This window comes from Myotis brandtii, unplaced genomic scaffold (assembly GCF_000412655.1).
Source record: "Myotis brandtii unplaced genomic scaffold, ASM41265v1 scaffold140, whole genome shotgun sequence".
NCBI classification, from domain to species: Eukaryota; Metazoa; Chordata; class Mammalia; order Chiroptera; family Vespertilionidae; genus Myotis; species Myotis brandtii.
The window spans coordinates 1,171,401-1,189,982 of record NW_005355000.1 but is presented as its reverse complement, the minus strand read 5'-3'; the positions used below and the strand labels follow the sequence as shown (position 1 = coordinate 1,189,982).

The following is an 18,582-nucleotide window of genomic DNA, read 5'->3' as shown; positions in this document are numbered from 1 at the left end:
AATAAAACCCAGGTTCCAGATGGAAAAGAGCTTGACTTCAAGGAACCTGGGTCAGTCCCCAAAGTGGCCTCTTCCTGCTGCGAGGCAGAGCTCTGGACAGAGAGGGTGTGGTCACAGTGTGTCCATGGGGATTTCTGGCCCTCAGTTCTCTTGGGCTTTCAGCATTGGGATTGAGACTATAATCCTAAGAGCATCCTAATAATTCCTTATTGGATTAATGATAATTTCTAGTGCTAACCACATGGGTTAAGCACAAATTGTCATTCTATTTTTATAAATCAAGAAACCAAGGCACGTAAACCAATAAAAAAAGGTTTAAAGGTGACCAGGGCCTCGGGTCTCCTGACCCACCATTGCCTTGTCTCTGAGATACTGTCCAATTTTACTCTTAGAAAAACCTTTTGAGGTTGGGATTTTATACCCATTTTACAGATGAGGAAACAGAGTCAGGCAGATCAAGTAACTGCTAAGTGGCATCTCTTAAGCCATCAGGGCTGCTCCTGTGGCTGGACCGCGGCTGCCGCTGAAGTTCTAGCACAGCAGGTTGAGTGCAGTTTTGCAGAATTTAGTAATTGCAGAATCATGATTGTTCTCTGTGTAATCTTCCCCCTGCTTAGATTCCAATTTAAGACATGGGGAATGAAGCACACAAGCACACCATTTCTGGATGCATCTGTGGTGTTACCATGGTTACATAACCCAGGTTCCAGATGGAAAAGAGCTTGACTTCAAGGAACCTGGGTCAGTCCCCAAAGTGGCCTCTTCCTGCTGCGAGGCAGAGCTCTGGACAGAGAGGGTGTGGTCACAGTGTGTCCATGGGGATTTCTGGCCCTCAGTTCTCTTGGGCTTTCAGCATTGGGATTGAGACTATAATCCTAAGAGCATCCTAATAATTCCTTATTGGATTAATGATAATTTCTAGTGCTAACCACATGGGTTAAGCACAAATTGTCATTCTATTTTTATAAATCAAGAAACCAAGGCACGTAAACCAATAAAAAAAGGTTTAAAGGTGACCAGGGCCTCGGGTCTCCTGACCCACCATTGCCCTGTCTCTGAGATACTGTCCAATTTTACTCTTAGAAAAACCTTTTGAGGTTGGGATTTTATACCCATTTTACAGATGAGGAAACAGAGTCAGGCAGATCAAGTAACTGCTAAGTGGCATCTCTTAAGCCATCAGGGCTGCTCCTGTGGCTGGACCGCGGCTGCCGCTGAAGTTCTAGCACAGCAGGTTGAGTGCAGTTTTGCAGAATTTAGTAATTGCAGAATCATGATTGTTCTCTGTGTAATCTTCCCCCTGCTTAGATTCCAATTTAAGACATGGGGAATGAAGCACACGAGCACACCATTTCTGGATGCATCTGTGGTGTTACCATGGTTACATTTTTGGCATGCTTTCCCGTTTATGTTTTCCACTGATTTTATTGCACCTGACTGTGAGCTAAATGGCTTGGTTTTAAGCCTGCCGTCACGTAGGAACTGGGGCAGAAGTGACCTCAGCCGTCACACACAGTGGAGAACCATGTTTCATCTTTGCTTGTGTGCACGCCTGGTGCTGCATTCCTGCGAAACCAGTCAATTAGGAATTGGGAACGTGCAAATGGTCTTCCTACTGAAAAAGAAAACAAGTAACATTTCATTTTACGTTTCCTTCATAAAATGGGAAGGAAATTCAGCGGAGGCCTGTTTCCGAGTCCGGCGGTGTGTGTGCCTTTGAACGGGAGAGGCCGCGTGGCGCGGATTCTGTTCCAGGCTCGCACACCTCCGGCCACGGCTGTGTTTATTTTGGTTCTTGGACCCACGTGACTGGTGAAGCAGGACCTCTCTACCACCTGTCCTGCCAGCCGCTCAGGAAGCCCTGGGGCCCTGGGCTTGGAGGACGGCTCCTCCTGGCTCTGTGGTAGCTGCCCTGGGAACAAGCTCGTGTAATCTGCATTTTCCAGAACTTCCTGCTGATGCTATTTCAGTGACTTCAGTATTTTGAGAAGGGGTGACCTCATGAGCAGGTGCTTGTGCTTTGGGCTAGCCTTCTTTTCCTGTACATTTTAGGAGGCTCCACGGGCAGCATGAGACATTAATAAGTAAAGCCCTTTGTTCTCGAGTTCTTCCCCTAGTGCAGCCCAGCCTTGCACGCACCACGAGGGGTTTCACCATCAAGGGTCCCTTTTATCCAGACCCCTGGGCAGAGATGTGCGGGTGACAGCAGCCCTCCTGTTGCACAGCTTTATTGAGATGCAGGAGGCCCGGTGCATGACATTCTTGCACTGTGGTGGGGGGTGGGGTTACAGGGGCAGTTCTCGAGTTCTTCCCCTAGTGCAGCCCAGCCTTGCACGCACCACGAGGGGTTTCACCATCAAGGGTCCCTTTTATCCAGACCCCTGGGCAGAGATGTGCGGGTGACAGCAGCCCTCCTGTTGCACAGCTTTATTGAGATGCAGGAGGCCCGGTGCATGACATTCTTGCACTGTGGTGGGGGGTGGGAGGACGGGGGCAGTTCCCTCAGCCGGACCTGCGCCCTCTCGCAGTCTGGGATCCCCAAGGTGTCCTTAGTGCTGCCATGAGGCGTGAGAGGCTCCTGCTGCTACGCTCGCCAGTGGTGAGCCCGGCTTCTGGCTGAGCAGCGCTCCCCCTGTGGGAGTGCACTGACTACCAGGGGGCAACTCCTGCATTGAGTGTCTGCCCCCGGTGGTCAGTGTGCATCATAGTGACCGGTTGTTCCACTGTTCAGTCGATTTGCATATTAGGGTTTTATTATATAGGATGATTCACCTACCATACAACTCACCTATTTAAAGTGCCCATCCGGTACTATTTTTGCTTGTTATTCTCCACTCCCACTTTATTCAAAAACTTTTATTTCAATAGTATGAGCAAGGTCATCACAATTAAACTTTAATTATATTTACCATTGAAAATCACCCTCTCCCCAAAAACCAAACAAACAAACACAAATTATGGCAGAAAAGAGAGCTAGATGCAGAGTGAATCGCATCCTGAGGGCGCGGTGTAGCTGTGTGGCCTTGTGCAACCTCCCTGACCTCCTTACGCTTCAGTAAAATGGAAATGGAAACACCCACCTCCAACACTGTCTCCCCAGACCCCGTGGCACCCTGGGAGAGGGGTCCGTCACAGGAAAGAGGCTCAGAGAGGTGACTAGCTTGCCTGGAGTCACACAGCGAGCAAGTGGCCTGGTCAGGGTTAAGCCAGCCTGTCTACCTCCCGTGTGGGGTGTAATTAATAGCACTGATTCGAGCAGTGTAGCAGGGACCATTGAGAATGGGAGCAAAGGGAAGCTTCTCATTGCTGAGCTGTATAGTGTTGGCTGTTTAAAACCTTGGGGATTTATGTTTTGGGGGTGGGGACTATGTAAAAAGAAGTATTTTCTCTATGAATTGCAAGTAACTCACTAATACATACAATAGAAATTTAATAATTGTTTAGATTATTCAGGTTTTAAAAATCATTACAGGATTCTCTTGGGGTATCTAGATTTATCTTAGTTTTTGTTAGGTCTCTTCTTAGTATACCAATGGAAAATCACCTTTAAATAATGGATTTGAAATGCATGTAAACGACGTTCATGCTGCTCACTTCTCTCATTCCTCAGAACCATCTGGATAATATTCTTGTCTCCTGCCCCTGAAATTCTGTTGAATTTCCCAACCTCCTTGCCCTCAGTGCTTCAGTCACAGAAACTTCATCCATTCCCCAAACACACCTGCTGCCTTTTTATAACTGGGTAGATTCTAGTTCCCTACATTTCCATGTGACCAGTTTTAAGCTTTAATCTAGATGCCACTTCCACCATGAAGGCCTCCAGGATTGTGCCCACTGCCCTCACTGCTCCCAGACCACCCTCTGTGGCTCTCTTCAAGCACATATTTTGCCTGCTGCATGTCCATCTGTCCTATCAGAATCTAACTCTGCTGAGGGTGGGCACTATCGGCCTCAGTGACCCGCCCAGGCCTAGAATATTGCCTGGGCCAGAGGATAAATATTTGTTGAATGAATGAACAAAATGAAGAAGTGGAGAAGATGCTCTTTGTGTCCCTTGTTTTATTTTTCCCTCATTACTTAGCATTCGGGAGAAACAGCAGAGCTGCTTTTGCCATAAAGGTTTTAGAATAAAAGGCAGCTCGGAGTGTGAGTTCCTAGAAGGCTGCGAGGACTCCCTTGATGACTTGGCTGGCCAGCCAGGCCCAGGGAAAGGCCAGGCTCCAGGGAGCGGGGAACTGGAGTGCCATTCCCCTCCTCCTGACTGCGGCCTGGACCTCTGGACCTGCTGCACTGACAGCCTTCCTGCGTTGTGACCGCCCGTCCCAGCTGACGTGACATCTGAAGATGAAGGCGATACCTGACCGGGCTTGTCATTCACCACACGGCTGCTGTCACAAGGAGGTACAGCTCATCGCCGAGCACGGGCTCCCCGGAGGGCTGCACCACCGCCCGCTCCTGTCTCCCCTGGGCTCCCTCTGCAGAGCTCGCAGTCCTTCCAAGCAGAGGCCCCTGGGACAGGGGTGGGCACTTTGCTCTGTAGCTTCCACCTTGGTGATCAGGGCGCTGCCTGATCCTGAGACCCTGTCCCCTGTGGAAGAGGCTTAGGTCATTGACGGAGCAGTTGACAAAGGCGTAGAATTGCTTCGATCCACAAGATAATTTAAATTTGATGTGATAGTAAACATAAATGATCCTGATCTTTATTTGTGCCATTTTCAAACCTATTTGAACCTATTAGTTTCTCTATATATGGCTGTGCCAGCTACACTGGCCAACAGCCAGCCCGGTCTGCAATTAGAGCTGAGGGCGTGAACTGCCCAGCTGGTCAGCAAGCGGTCGGGATGAGAACTGGGCGCTGGGACGCGCTATTCTCCTGGGACACGCTGCTCTCCTGGGACGCGCATCCCTGGTGTTTGACACGAGTGCAACGCTCAGTGGCACCTCCTGAGCTAGACAGTTTCATGAACATCACCAGGACAGATGACATGGAAGTCACTGGGAACTCCTTGCTGTGGTCACTGCCCTTGTCCTCCAACAAGCGCCGTCTGAAACGGGGTGTCGCTCTAGCCTTTACAAAACCTCGCCTGTGTGAAGTGGTGGCCAGTAACGGTAGTAATAGCTTCCGTCTGGGCCTCCTCTGCTGTGTACTAGGTACTTGCCGTGATCCTTACATATCTGTCAATTCTAACTCTGGCCTCGCTGAGGACGCACAGACGAGGAAAGGTCTGAGCTCAAGCCCATGAGACTCTTAAATCCCTGCCTCATTTCTATCCAATCCAATCTTCATGAATTCTCCATCTATTCTCACCTCTTCTCTCCCTGTCCCTTTACCATCAACACTGTATTTTCTCATGTGCTCTGGTCAGTCTGTGGTCTGGAGACTCCTCCTAGCCACTGACTTCCCCCCTTCACTCCCCCTACCTATCCTCCCCTTTCTTCTCCATCAAAACCTACTTCTTCTACAATGGTTTCCTATCGGTTGTCCTCAGAGGCAAAGAATTAGAGCACAAGTGAATGGTTCATGCTGTGGTATAGGGTTCTCCATCCTACAAAATATGTATATTTTAACAAATGGCTTTAAATGTGGTGCTGCTAAAAACACCCTATCCTATCTAATAAAGAGGCAATATGCAAATTGACCATCACTCCAACACACAAGATGGCCGCCCCCATGTGGTCAAAGATGGCCTGCAGGGGAGGGCAGTTGTGGGGGGACCAGGCCTGCAGGGGAGGGCAGTTGGGGGTGACCAGGCCAGCAGGGGAGGGCAGTTGTGGGTGATAAGGCCAGCAGGGGAGGGCAGTTGGGGGCAATTGGGCCGGCAGGGGAGCAGTTCGGCGTCGATCAGGCTGGCAGGGGAGTGGTTAGTGGGTGATCAGGCTGGCAGGCAGAAGCGGTTAGGTGCAATCAGGCAGGCAGGCAGGCAGGCAGGTGAGCGGTTGGGAGCCAGCAGTCTTGGATTGTGAGAGGGATGTCCCAGATTGGAGAGGGTGCAGGCTGGGCTGAGGGACACACCACCCCGACCCCCACCCCCACCCCTGTGCACAAATTTTGTGCACCAGGCCTCTAGTATAACTATATAATGGGATTTTGAGTGGGTTTTTTTTGTTTTCCTTTTTATATTTTTATTGATTTCAGAGAGGAAGGGAGGGGAAGAGAGGGATAGAAACATCAATGATGAGAGAGAATCGTTGATCGGCTGCCTCCTGCATGCCCTACACTGGGGATCAAGCCCACAAACCAGGCACATGCCCTGACTGGAAACGAACTGTGACCTCCTGGTTCATAGGTTGATGCTCAACCACTGAGACACGCCAGCTGGGCTAATGGGATGTTTTGCCAACAAAGCGGCCTCCTGGGTAGGGATGAATTCTTATGCTTTTGATTTGTTGTTATACTTTTTACAGTGCTTAGCTTAGTGTTACATACATGGAAAACACCTTAAACACAGAATGCCCTGCATCGAGGGGGTTCGCCCTCTGCTGCTGGACCACTTCTCACAGTTTCCTGTTCCACCAGCTGAGGTGTGGCTCATGTTTCACAAAGTAATGCTATAGTCCAGGTAAGGAGTTTTATGCCCAATTAAAAAACCATGGCTTAGAAAAAAATACTGTTTACTTAGATATAATGTGGATAATAGTTATTAACAAATGTTCATCCACATGACTGCTTGGAGGGGCACTGAAGATTGTGAGGGATGTGGGAATGTTCTCTGTTATTCTGATAACACCCACCCGATAGATGCCAGGCTCACACCCGTGTTTGGGACAAACCAAAACAAAACGGCCATCCTCGTTCCCACAGCGTCCCACCCCAGTGGGGCTGTGCGGAGCTATCCCAGCAGCGAGCCCCTGAGGAGGTCTGGGACCTTTCCTCTCCTCCCGGGGGGTGGCGCTTGGGTGTGACGGGCTTTCGGGGGGGTGGGGGGTTGGAGCAGCTGGCAGGCTCTCCCACTCATGGATTTTGATGACGTGAACAGGTGACCCAGGCTTCCTGGGCCTCTATTCTCCCATTAGCATCGCTGTTTCTGAGAAGTCCAGAGCCCATCAGTGAGCCAGACACCTCACAGTCCTCTCTCCAGTCAGACCTCTCCCTCCCCTGCCTCCTTCCTCCTCTCTCCAGTCAGACTCTCCCTCCCCTGCCTCCTTCCTCCTCTTTACAGTCAGGCTCTCCCTCCCCTGCCTCCTTCCTTCCTTGCCAGCATGAATCCTCAAGCCACATTCTCCCTTTTTCCTTTTCAAGTTCTCATTAGGCTTTGGGCCTTATTTATATGACTATCTTTTTTTTAATGATTTATATGATTCTTTGGGGGCCGCTAAGTTAAAATGATTTCCTAACATTTGTTGAGTAACAGCCTCACACTAGCAGCGAGGCGAGAACATAGGGAAGATTAATAATTGGATGATTTAGCCAATAATAGGCCTGCTTGAACCAGCGCTTTCTCTGCATAGTCCCAGCATCAGCTAATTCCCCAATGTTCTTTTTCTTTGTGTTTCTTATTATATGTTGTTACCCTAATTGCCATTGTATATTTGCTGAGTAGATGAAGTCATTGGAAAAAAAATAAAAGAAAAACTACAAACGTAAGAGCTCCTAGCACTGGCCTTGATTTATGTGTGTCTTTTAATAGACTCATATAAACACGGCTGGCTGGTGCTCTTTTTTCCCGGGTTCTCCGGAATGTAGAAAAAGGGAAAGCCATAGGAGTCTAGATTTAAGTTTAATTAGAGTTGATGTAATTTATAATCTTCTTATGAAAACATGTTACACCAGCCTTACTGCTTAACAATAAATCTCTCCCTAATTGAGTGGTTACTATATGTACCAGGCCCTGTGCTAAGTTATTTACAAGTTTTGACTTTTTTAACCCTCTCTAAACCCTGCGAGGCATAGCATTACCGTCGCTGTATGATGAGTGTGCAATGTCGGTGTGGGGAACTTAGGTAAGAGTCTTGCTCGAGGATGCACAGTTTAATAATGATGGAACCCAGACTCATATCCAGTTCTGACTGTCTCCAAGAGCCCACGCTCTTGCTATATTTTTCTGGGCACAATCACCTTGGAGAACATTTTTTAAAATTAATGTATTGAATTTTAAAAAAAGAATCTTTTCTTAATAACATATGGATTAATCCTTGGCTGGGTGTAGGATACTAAAGTATCTATTTCACAGTCTTGTTAATTTATTTAATTGCTTTATAAATTTAGCTGACATTTTCATCCAGATTTGTTGCAATTATAAAGCAATTTCCACAGCAATTTATATAGATACATAGAAGTTTTCACAGTATCCTTACTGTCTATTATTTAAGAGATGGTTTTACCAAGTTTGAGCTTCCTAAGAATCATTCAAATAAAGTACAATATATTTTATTTCATTTATTTTTATTCATTTTAGCGAGAGAGGAAGGGAGAGCGAGAGAGAGGGAAACATCCATGTGAGAGAGAAACATCTATTGGTTGCCTCCTGCACACATCCCAACCTGGGACCAAACCCTTAACCCGGGCATGTGCCCTGACCATGAATCCAACCGGTGACCCCTCGGTGCACAGGATGAAGCTCAACCAACTGAGCCACACCAGCCAATATATTTTAAAAGAAATCTCCTTATATCAAATGTGTTCAATAAAATATTACAAGTAATTTCCAGCTTCTGCAATGGATTATGTGCATTCATGCTAAGATCAAAATAAGGATACTTACCAGTTATCCTCTGATGAGCTTACCTAAAGTCCCAATGAAATGAGTTACCCCAAAGATTATCTGACATTTAAAGAAGTAGACATCACTCAATGACACATTTTCCTATTGTCTTTAAAATTAACCATTTACATATCCCTATTTTAGGAAATATTCTCATGTTTTCAGGGGTAATGGGCTATGGCAAATGCATCTTACTCTCGAATAATGACAAAACATTATAAGTGGTTAAAAATGTATTATGTGTGGGGAGAAAGAAGGAGAGAACAGATGACAAGCCAATAGGTTGAAATGTTACTATTAGATGAATCTGCGTATATAGTGTTCGTTGTACTATTCTTATCCTTGCAACTTTCTGTAAATTTGAAGTTATTTCTAAAGAAAGTATTTTAAGAATTAATCCATACAAAAAAATTAAAAAGCAATCAATACAATTTGGGGAAAGAGAATTATATGTGAGTGTTACATTTTCGTTTTCCCCGTTATTAATTATCAGTGTTTTTAGCCTACAATTGAGATTTATTATTAAAGTATGGAGAGACTCGCCTAAAAGACATTGTACATATATTAAAACAAAAATCAACCACTTGCCGAAACCGGTTTGGCTCAGTGGATGGAGCGTTGGCCTGCGGACTGAGGGGTCCCGGGTTCGATTCCGGTCAAGGGCATGTGCCTGGGTTGCGGGCACATCCCCAGTGGGAGATGTGCAGGAGGCAGCTGATCGATGTTTCTCTCTCATCGATGTTTCTAACTCTCTATCTCTCTCCTTTCCTCTCTGTAAAACATCAATAAAATATATTTTTTTAAAAAATCAACCACTTAGGGAATACCAAGTATAGGCTGAGAATTTTAATGATAGTTTCTCACTTACGGGGAGGAAGCTGAGGCGTGGTGATGCTAAGTGACTTGCCCCACAGCTATGGAATGGATGGAGCCAGGCAGTCAGGATGGATACCAGCGCTCCCTTTAGTAACCACCACATTTTATTCGCTCAGACTGTGTGTGTGTACGTCTATATATCCAGATACATATGCACATACTGAAGATTTTTAGAAAATAAGTAAGGAAAATTATTTTAAATGGATCCGAAATATCTGCCAATGAGATTCTAGGTGACTGTGAAAGTATAATGATAATTATTATTAACATTGAGCACTTGCCAAGTGCCAGGTTTTATTCTGTGTTAGCATAATAGTTCATTTAATCCTCACAGTGGCCCTGGAATGCAGATGCCCTTAGTCTCCACATTCCAGGAAACTGAGGAACAAAAAGGTTAAATCACTTGGTCAAGATGTCACAGCTACTAAGTGGTAGAGCTGTGGAGTGTTGTTCTAGAAGTTTTGCTCTTAACCGGTGGCTCATATTGCATATAGCACTAGAAAAGATCTAAGAAAATCAGGAAAAAGAATCAGCAACTAAACATATTCCTTTTCTTTGGGGTGATGTCTTTTGTTACTCGTTCTTTGATAGTTACTTGCTCATCTTAGATCCCATCAAAGCCACTACATCATTCACCTCCAGGGGGCGCTATTTTGTTTGTAATCTGTGTGAATGGTGCCTTGGTGGGCAGCCCCCTGACTGTGGTTTTTGCAGTGGCTGAGTTCTCCTCAGAGAAGATGCTCAGCTAGACTTAAAGCCTGAGGGGTAGAATCAAATTTCCATTCATTCGGGAGGTACATGCCTCAACCATGCTCTCCAGGCATGGTGAAGTGGTGCCTTACCCCAGTAAGGATAATATCCCCTGGATCCTTGAACACCAGAGGCCTAATCTAATCCAGTTACAAGATCTCTCTATTCTTAGTTCAGCTAATTAAAGGCTGGAGACAGTATTAGAATTGGATCTTATTGGGTAGTAACTATTATTTGTTTTCTTTTTCCATCAATCAACTGATCCATCTACTTAGCCAACCACTCTCCATTTATGCCATTTATCTGTCCATTCAACCAACATGTAGTAAATACTACTGTGAGCAGGTAACATTTCCTGCTCTCGGGGAGTTCACAGTGTAGTGGGGAAGACAGACAATAGCAGTTATCCTAGAGTAAGGTAAGTCCCATGATAGGGTAAGCCCAGGACTGAATAACATACAAGAATGGGCACCAACCTCAGTCTTGAGACAGAGCGAATCCACGTGACCCGGAAATGAAACACATACCAAAGGAGAGGCCAAATGAAAGCAGTGGAACCTCTTCCCCAGGGAGAGTCGGGAAAGATCTACCCATGGGACCGTGGACAAGTGGCTCTCCTTAACACCTCTAGGCTTACCTGGACTTGAAAAGGAACCTGTCTTCTAGGGGAGTAATAGGTACCTTACGCATCCTAATCGCCAGGCCCAGGCTCAAGATCATGAAGTCCTTTGGCTGGTGCTTGCCCCTGTGGACCTCCTAAGGATGGAGAGATGACTTAGGTTTCTACTCTTATGGAATATTTGAAAACACAACAACAAAGACTAATGCAACAGCAAAAAGTTAGGACATGGTTTTAATGTTTGCATTTATTTACTGTTTTTAACATTCACATAGCAATGTGGTATAATCGCACTATTCACTAATTGCAAGATGTATAAAACATTAATTCAAGGCACATGAAAGTCAGTGTAGTCTGAAAATAGACCCCAAGTTTAAATATATTTTATTCTTTTTAGTGTATCTTTGTAACTGTAGGTATAACTGTACTTGAAGGGAACAAAGTCTAAATTTGAGGCACTTCATGAATAGGAGACCTGGGTTAAATGACTTTTTTGCCCCTTCCCTTCCTTGGCAGCCTTGGGAGGTACAGGGTGCTGTGGGGGGACCCCTCTGAGCCAAGGCGTGGCTGCTTCACACTCAGCTGCAGGTGCTTGTTATGGAAGAAGCCCGAGCAGGGTAGGTGACAGTCGTCAAGAACTGTGTAAGTGAGCAAGATGGGTGCTAACGGAACCCCAGTTTAACCAGGCACAGCCTCCTCATTCATTTCTCACCCTCCTGTCATCAGAAGAAAACCATTGCTGGACCATGTCTTCTGAGGATGCTGTATTTCTCGTTGGGGCTTCTCCACTCACATGAGTGCCTATGAGAAGTGGGCTGTTCACATGCCTAAGTGCTTTGCTTTGGTTATGCTAGAAGGGAAGTAATCCTCAAGGTCAACAAGCTGCCATCCTGGAAACGATTTATTACGTTGGCTTTCTAATTGCAGTTGCTCTACGTAAATGAACTTGACATTTTCCTCCTTTCCCATCTTGTAACATGAACATTGTTACAAACAGACCCTATAGGGTTGTCAGGAGTTACAGCATTGGTATCCTATGTTTTCATCTAGAGTTGATTCGAGGGATGCACGTTTCTTATTTCCACCTCTGAATGGTTTTGCACAGTCTCAGCTTCACTTAATTAGTGATTTGGGGGGAAAAGACATCTATTTCAGTGGCATTTTGAAAAAATGCTGCCCGACTTGTAGATAAAATATTCTTCATGTGTGTGATATGACCTGGAAATGAGATATCATATGGAGGCATCAGGGAGACTGAAGGTCTGCCCGGGTTCCAACGGTGTTGCCTGCTGGACTACAGCTAATTTCGGGAATCTACAATAAAGTCCTTTGACCCAGGTCTCCCGTGTTTCCCCAGGGGATAGAAATCTGTGGCTAATACAAGTTTGATTGAATTTCCTGTTTGTTGCTGAATCTATCCTTCCCTAGGCCGTGTGCTGAGTGGTGGGTATTCAGACCCCTTCATTTCACTAGAATGAGACACCCATGCACATCTCCTCAGCTCACTGTGGATATGGCTCATGTACTAATTGAGAAATATTGTCAGATATAATTAAATAAATATGGTCTCTCTAAGGAACATTGACTAGATGAAAAAATAACTTGTTGATATGGCACTTGCTGTTTTGTTCTGAATTCATAGTATTGCTTTAGGGGCCTGGCCTGCCTGCCACATCATCCTTCTCTCCCCCTCCCTCTGTCCTCCCCCCCCACACACACACAGTCTCTTCCTTCTCTCTATTTCCTTCCCCTTCTCTCCTTCCTATCCTTCTACCACAGACTGGTCTATTTCTCCCCCTTGTTCCAAACTTGGTGGAGCAGCATGCCAGTTATGCCAGTTACTGGAGCTGGGCACATTTGGGCTCCAACAGAGAGTGCATTTGTTTTGTTTTTTAATTTGAGGTATTACATACATATAGTAAGCTCTATAAATCTTAAGCGCAGAGCTTGAAGCGTTTACACACACACACACACACACACACACACACGTCTGCACCCACATGTCCATGCATGCGCATATCCGTCCCTGTAACCATTACTCAGATCGATATATAGAACATGTGAACTTCCCAGCAGGCCCCTCCTGCTCCTTCCCACTGAACACTTCTCTCTCCCAGAGGTAAGTAACGTCGGTTCTGAATTATCACCCTAGATTAATTTTGCCTGTTCTAGAATTCCATATAAATGGAGTCATGCAACATGTATTCTTTTGTTCTAACTTCTTAGGCTAGCATTACTTCTGTGAGATTCCTCCAGATTGCTTGCATGTAACAGCAATTTGATTTTATTTTTTTATCGCTAGATAGTCTTGCATTGTAGGACTATACCGTGATCTGTTTGTCCATTATTCTGTTCATTAGAATTGTCAGCAGTTTTTAGCTCCTGCTGGCAACATTCTCATATAAGAATGGTATACAATTGGCTTTTTTTCAAACCTATAGATGTGCATACCTCTTTATGACAACCAACAGTGTATGTACGAGGTATGTGCTCAGTAAATACTTGTGGGAAGACGAGCAGAGCAAGCTTTGCGAGGAATGCACACCTGTGTCAGCAGTGATTGGACAGCAGCAAACACTGACAGCACTTTACTCTGTGCCGGGCGCTCAGTCTTTGTAACAACACTGTGGGGCGGGAACCCTGTGGGGCGGGAGCCTAGGTGGGAAGGGGAGGTGCATGGTAGTCTCTTACCCAAGGATTTGTACAGGAGAAAGAGCCCCAGGTGGGTTTTGAAGGGGCCTCATCAGTGGTCACATTTCCACAACATTTAATTAGTCCACTCCTGATCATTTCCCTAATTGTTTTCAAATTGTTCAATGAGGAAGACTCTTGGCCCTTTCCTCACAGTTGTTTGTTAAAAATTGCTAGTGAAGAAATGTCTGCACTTTGCTGCCTGAAGGTTGAGGAGTCAGGCCCTGAGGGAAGGCTAGCCCAGGGCTAGGCCTTTAACTTTGTGTGGGACAAAGGAGTTGGAATAAATGCAGTTAAGCATCTCTGCTGGCCTTGCTGGAGACCACACAGGCTGAGGGAAGCTCCGCTTTGAGATCAGTATGTACTCTGATAAGAAGCAAGTAGATTTTCATGGAATCTTTTACTTCTGCTGTACTTCTGCATGGAAACCTGGTCTTTGGAGCTCTGGGTGAAAATAATTTGTTATGGTCAAGGCTATTTCCAAACCAAATGAGGGCTGTTTTTCTCCCCCTATTGAAGACTGGAAAGCCACATCCTGAATACTTCCTGAATAAAACTTTCCTTCTTTCTTTCAGAGAGAGAATGGCGTATTTTTGTCCCTTTCCATGCAGTTTCTATGCAGCTTCCTTGTGAAAAGGCAATTTAATTTATACTGCACAATCATTTTCTTGTGGAAATTAATAAAATAAAAATTTCGTTTTTCAGTATTAGGTTGTGGCTAAAGCTTTTGAAAAGTATTAAATAGAATCTGCTTTTCTTTCTTTCTTTTTTTTGATGATTAAAAGGGCCCTGATCAGACTGTCCACATGTATTATGTTCATGGTTGATAAAGACATGATTCCCTTAAGTTTATTTCTTCTCTCAGACCAAATGTATAAGCTCATACTTCACGTTCCGCTCCCAGGGCTTGCGCCTTCCTAGGAAGGTGTGGAGCAAGCAGGCAGCAAAGGCCTGGGCTTCTCTCCCAAGGCCTCGCCCACTTTTCCCACAGGCGGAGTGACGTCCAGGGCTGGGGTCTGAGCTTCTAAGGGGGCCTGGGAGCTGTTCAGCATGCGGGGCCCGCAGCAGCAGAGGACGGCTTCCATTTTGTGGCGGCACTTTACACAGAGACAATTCAGTGAGCACTTTGCGTGGTGAACCAGGCCCTTGGTACACATTATCCTCCCAGCGAGCGGGTAGGTTTTGTCCATTTTTTTATACAGGGAGGAACAGGCGCAGCCTGGCAGGGGACTTATCCATGGTCACACAGCAGGAAAGTGGAGCGATGGGTGGAACCCAGTGAGCCTGACTCGAGTTGAGGCTCTGACCACCATGCGTGACCAGAAGGACAGGGAGCGTTGAAATGCATTCCTTCCACACGCTGGATGTTCAGGGGACGGACAGTCAGGTGTCCGTGCACACGGGGACTGCTGGCCGAGTCACACTGGGAAGGGACAGACTTGTTTTCTCATCTGTGATGTGAAGGCCCGCCGGCACTGCATCCCATCCAGGGACAGATGTCACCTTGTTACTGGAACAGCTGGCCCCTCACCTCCGCCATTCATTCCTGAGGCTGCTTTCCCATCACATGGGCCTCCGCCCATTCTGAATGGAGGTTCTGACTCCCTTCTCCTCCCACCCCCAGGGGGAGGAAGGTCCCTTGCTTCTGCTTCCCTTTCCTATTTTCCTACCATTCTTCACTCAGAGCCTCTCCCAGCCCCTTCCTTTCCTTCTCTCTGAGCTGCAGAGTGAATTCTGGGGGATGGTCGTGTGTGGCTCTAACACCTGTCTGAGCCAGGCAGGCCCAGGGCTGACTTCCTGCTTGACCGTCTGGGCATCCTCTGTCCGTGACAAGGAGTGGCATCAGCAGTTGCCAAGGACTGACCACCTGACACTAGAGAAAGCTTACCTCTCCAAAGCCAGAGGTCTCAGTAAAGCCTGCTCACCAGGGGCAGGGGAGGGCGGTTCATCAGACACAGAATGGAGATAATGCCTGGGCTCCTGCAGGTGCTTTCAAAGGGCATGAGTGACAGAGATAAGCAGCAAAGCAACAGCTCGGTGCTGAGCCAGATTCTGCCCTTAATTCTTGAAGTGCCTGTTCCTTGAAAGTGGATTCTTCCCATTAATAGTCTAAGCCTCTCCGTCCCCCTTTATCTTAACTCCAAGAAAAACTGTGATTTCAAACGTGAGAGTTGTTACCTTTGAAATTCCCTCCAGAGGTGGGGGAGAGGCAGCGAGATGGAAAGGCAGGGGGGATCCACTGGAGGCACCGAAGCCTTCTGCCCCGTCTCCTGAAGTCAGCGTTGCCCCCCTAACCGAGTCTCCACCTTCCCCCGCCCGCAGCCGCCCAGGGAGCAGCCCCATCCCCCGCCCTCCCTTGGCCTGGGGCTCCCGCAGGACTAGCGGGCACAGGGGACCTGCCTGCCTGGCCGGAGAGATGTCCGCCCGCTCTGCTCGGCCGGCCCCGCAGGTGCGCCCTCGTCCCCTGGCCTAGATAGCCGGCAGCCTCCAGGAGCCGGGCTGTGATGTAATGCTCTTTTTTCACACTCCGGCTTAAATACAGATGGAAATTGTTGTCATGTGTTAGCAATGTCGCCAGTAATATAAAAGGCGCAAGCTGGGGCATCCTCTCTCCCTTCGCGCACCGTCAGCTGCTCCTGCCGCCCGCACCTTCTTCCCTCGCCAACCGCCCTGTGGTCAGGTGGCCAGGGCGCCCCGCTCGCCGAGGAAGGGGTTCGGATCCCACCCCCACCCCGCCTCTCTCTCCAGCCGCTGCAGAGCCGAGGACCGGCCTGGGAGGAGGCTCGCTCAGGCTCACAAAGGGAAGGATTAATCTTGGCGATCAGGTTGGGGTTTGCAGGCAAGTACAAGTGGTCCAGGATCGCCCCGCCGCCCCGGCGCTCGGGCTGTGGCAACATCCATGGAGGTGAAGATGCCGCGTGTGGTGTGTGGACCAGGGAGGAGGGGCGGCGAGAAACGCGGCCAGCTTGGGAGGCCAGATGGCGGCGGCTGCGGTTTAATTCACCGGCAGGCCCGTTGGGCCGGGCAGGGGGGAGGGGGAGGGGACCAGGGAGAGACACATCAGGGGTCAGCGGGTAGGGAGAGGCGGGTTCTGGAGCAGATGCCTGGCGAACAATGGGGCTTTTGAGGGGGATGCTGGAGGAAGTGTGGCCCGCGCTTTGTATCGCCTCCTCCGCATTGCAGGTTGGAATCGGGCGGCTACATTTTAATGAAGTGCATTCCAAAGTGTGCTAGTCAGCCTGCGCTCGGCGAGGGGCTCGGCTGAATGGGGACCGGGCGTGGGAGGGGGAGGGGGCCGGCGCAATGAGTTCCCGATGGATGGCAGAGGAGGAGATGAAAGCCTGCTCAGTGTGCAGGGCAGGGGGAGGGAGGGGGGAGATCAATACGTCCCCGCGCATCTTAATCGGCTCCAGCAGGTGTTGGTAACTGTGTTGCTGCATTGTTCCGGCGGCTGGGCAGGCGGGAGCGGACAGCCCAGAGCCGCTGCTGGGGCGGGCGGGCGCGGTGGGCAAATGCCTTTGCACTTTGGAGGGCTTTGCAAGCTCCCGGGAATTCATCCAGGAGGAAAGGCCTGCATCCGCACCCCCTCCCGTTTTCCCATTTTCCCCTTTTTTAAAAGAAAGACTGGACTTGCAGAAGGCTTTTTAAGTCCGCTTCCTGGAAATTAACATGTGTGTGTCAGAGCACTGTCTGAACTAGGTAAGGTACGCATGTCTGGGGGCGTCCAGAAAATAGGAAGCGGAATCTAGAGTCGGGCTGGCTGAAGCCTGGAGCGGCAAGGCCGGGCTCCCTCTCCTTGGAAGTGAACGGGCCACGCCAGGAAGGCTGGGGGTGGTTCAGTCCTAAGTTGCATTGCGCGGGGTACCTGCAAGAAGAAAGCTGTCCTGTCCATGGGGTTGGTACAGGCACTTTGCCTCACAAACAAAGGGGGTGGATTTGTGCCTGAGCCCAATTATCTGAGGGCAGGTGTGACACATGCATGAGGATTAGCTGTGTGCGCCCCTTTCTCTTTCCTAGAGTTTACCAGGCTCAGGCGCTGCCTGTTGAGAAGCATTTGGGAGCCGACTCATGAGTGGGTGCTGTCTGGATGGCCTCGCTGGCTTTGTTGTTGTCTGACTGTTTCCTTGTGAACAAGTACTCATTGCTTTCGGAAGGTTCCGACATATTTGTTGCAGGTTCAGAGAAAACTGGGAGCTTTTGCATGAAGGCATGAGGATGTTTTTTAAGTGTGTGTATTCCATGTACATGAACCCATGTATATGAACTTGGTAACCTCCAGAATAGCCTACTGTCTTTCTGGTCCTGGGAAAATAAATGCATTCCTTAGTTGAGAGGAGCTTGTGTTTTATCATCTGTAAGGCTGTTAACTTCTGAAAACTGGTGTTTTATGATAACTCTGGAAGCCCTCACGTATTGATTGATATCAGCTCTTAGGTTCTTCTCGTGATTTTACTTGCACTGCAACTCGTCAACAAAACGCGGCTCATCCCTGGCCAGTGGATTTTAGTGCTCTTGGAAGCGTTGGCAGATTAATGGCATCAACAGAGGCCTGATCCCTCCATTTCTGACTGAGCCCACAGCAGCCCTGTGCTCCACCCCCCAGGCTTTTCCTCTTCTAGTTTTGGGAAAGGGGTGGGGCCCAGGGGAAGGGTTCCTGCTGAGGACACTTCTGTAGCCCCTGGCCCCCACCCCGAGGTAAAGACTGAAGGTCACTTCTGTGCATTTCTTCCTCACACTGCATCTCTCAGGCTGTGTTCATGTGGCAGCATTTTTTAAAAATTGGGGGTTTGGGGGTTTGGATTTGTTGAGCTTGTAATAAAGAGGTGTGTTGTTCTTTTCCCTCAATTGTGGCTCTTGACTGCGTCTATTCTTACCTTTAGACTTAAGTCTTACCTGTAGGTCTTGCTGAGCCAAAAGCAAGGGCGGTTGTGTTTATTATGATAC

At 47.9% G+C, this 18,582-nt stretch overlaps 1 protein-coding gene across 1 annotated transcript in view; it reads left to right on the top strand.

The window, feature by feature from the left end:
• Positions 1-18,582, top strand: part of MAGI1 (membrane associated guanylate kinase, WW and PDZ domain containing 1) — a 566,477-nt gene that overhangs the window by 338,952 nt on the left and 208,943 nt on the right.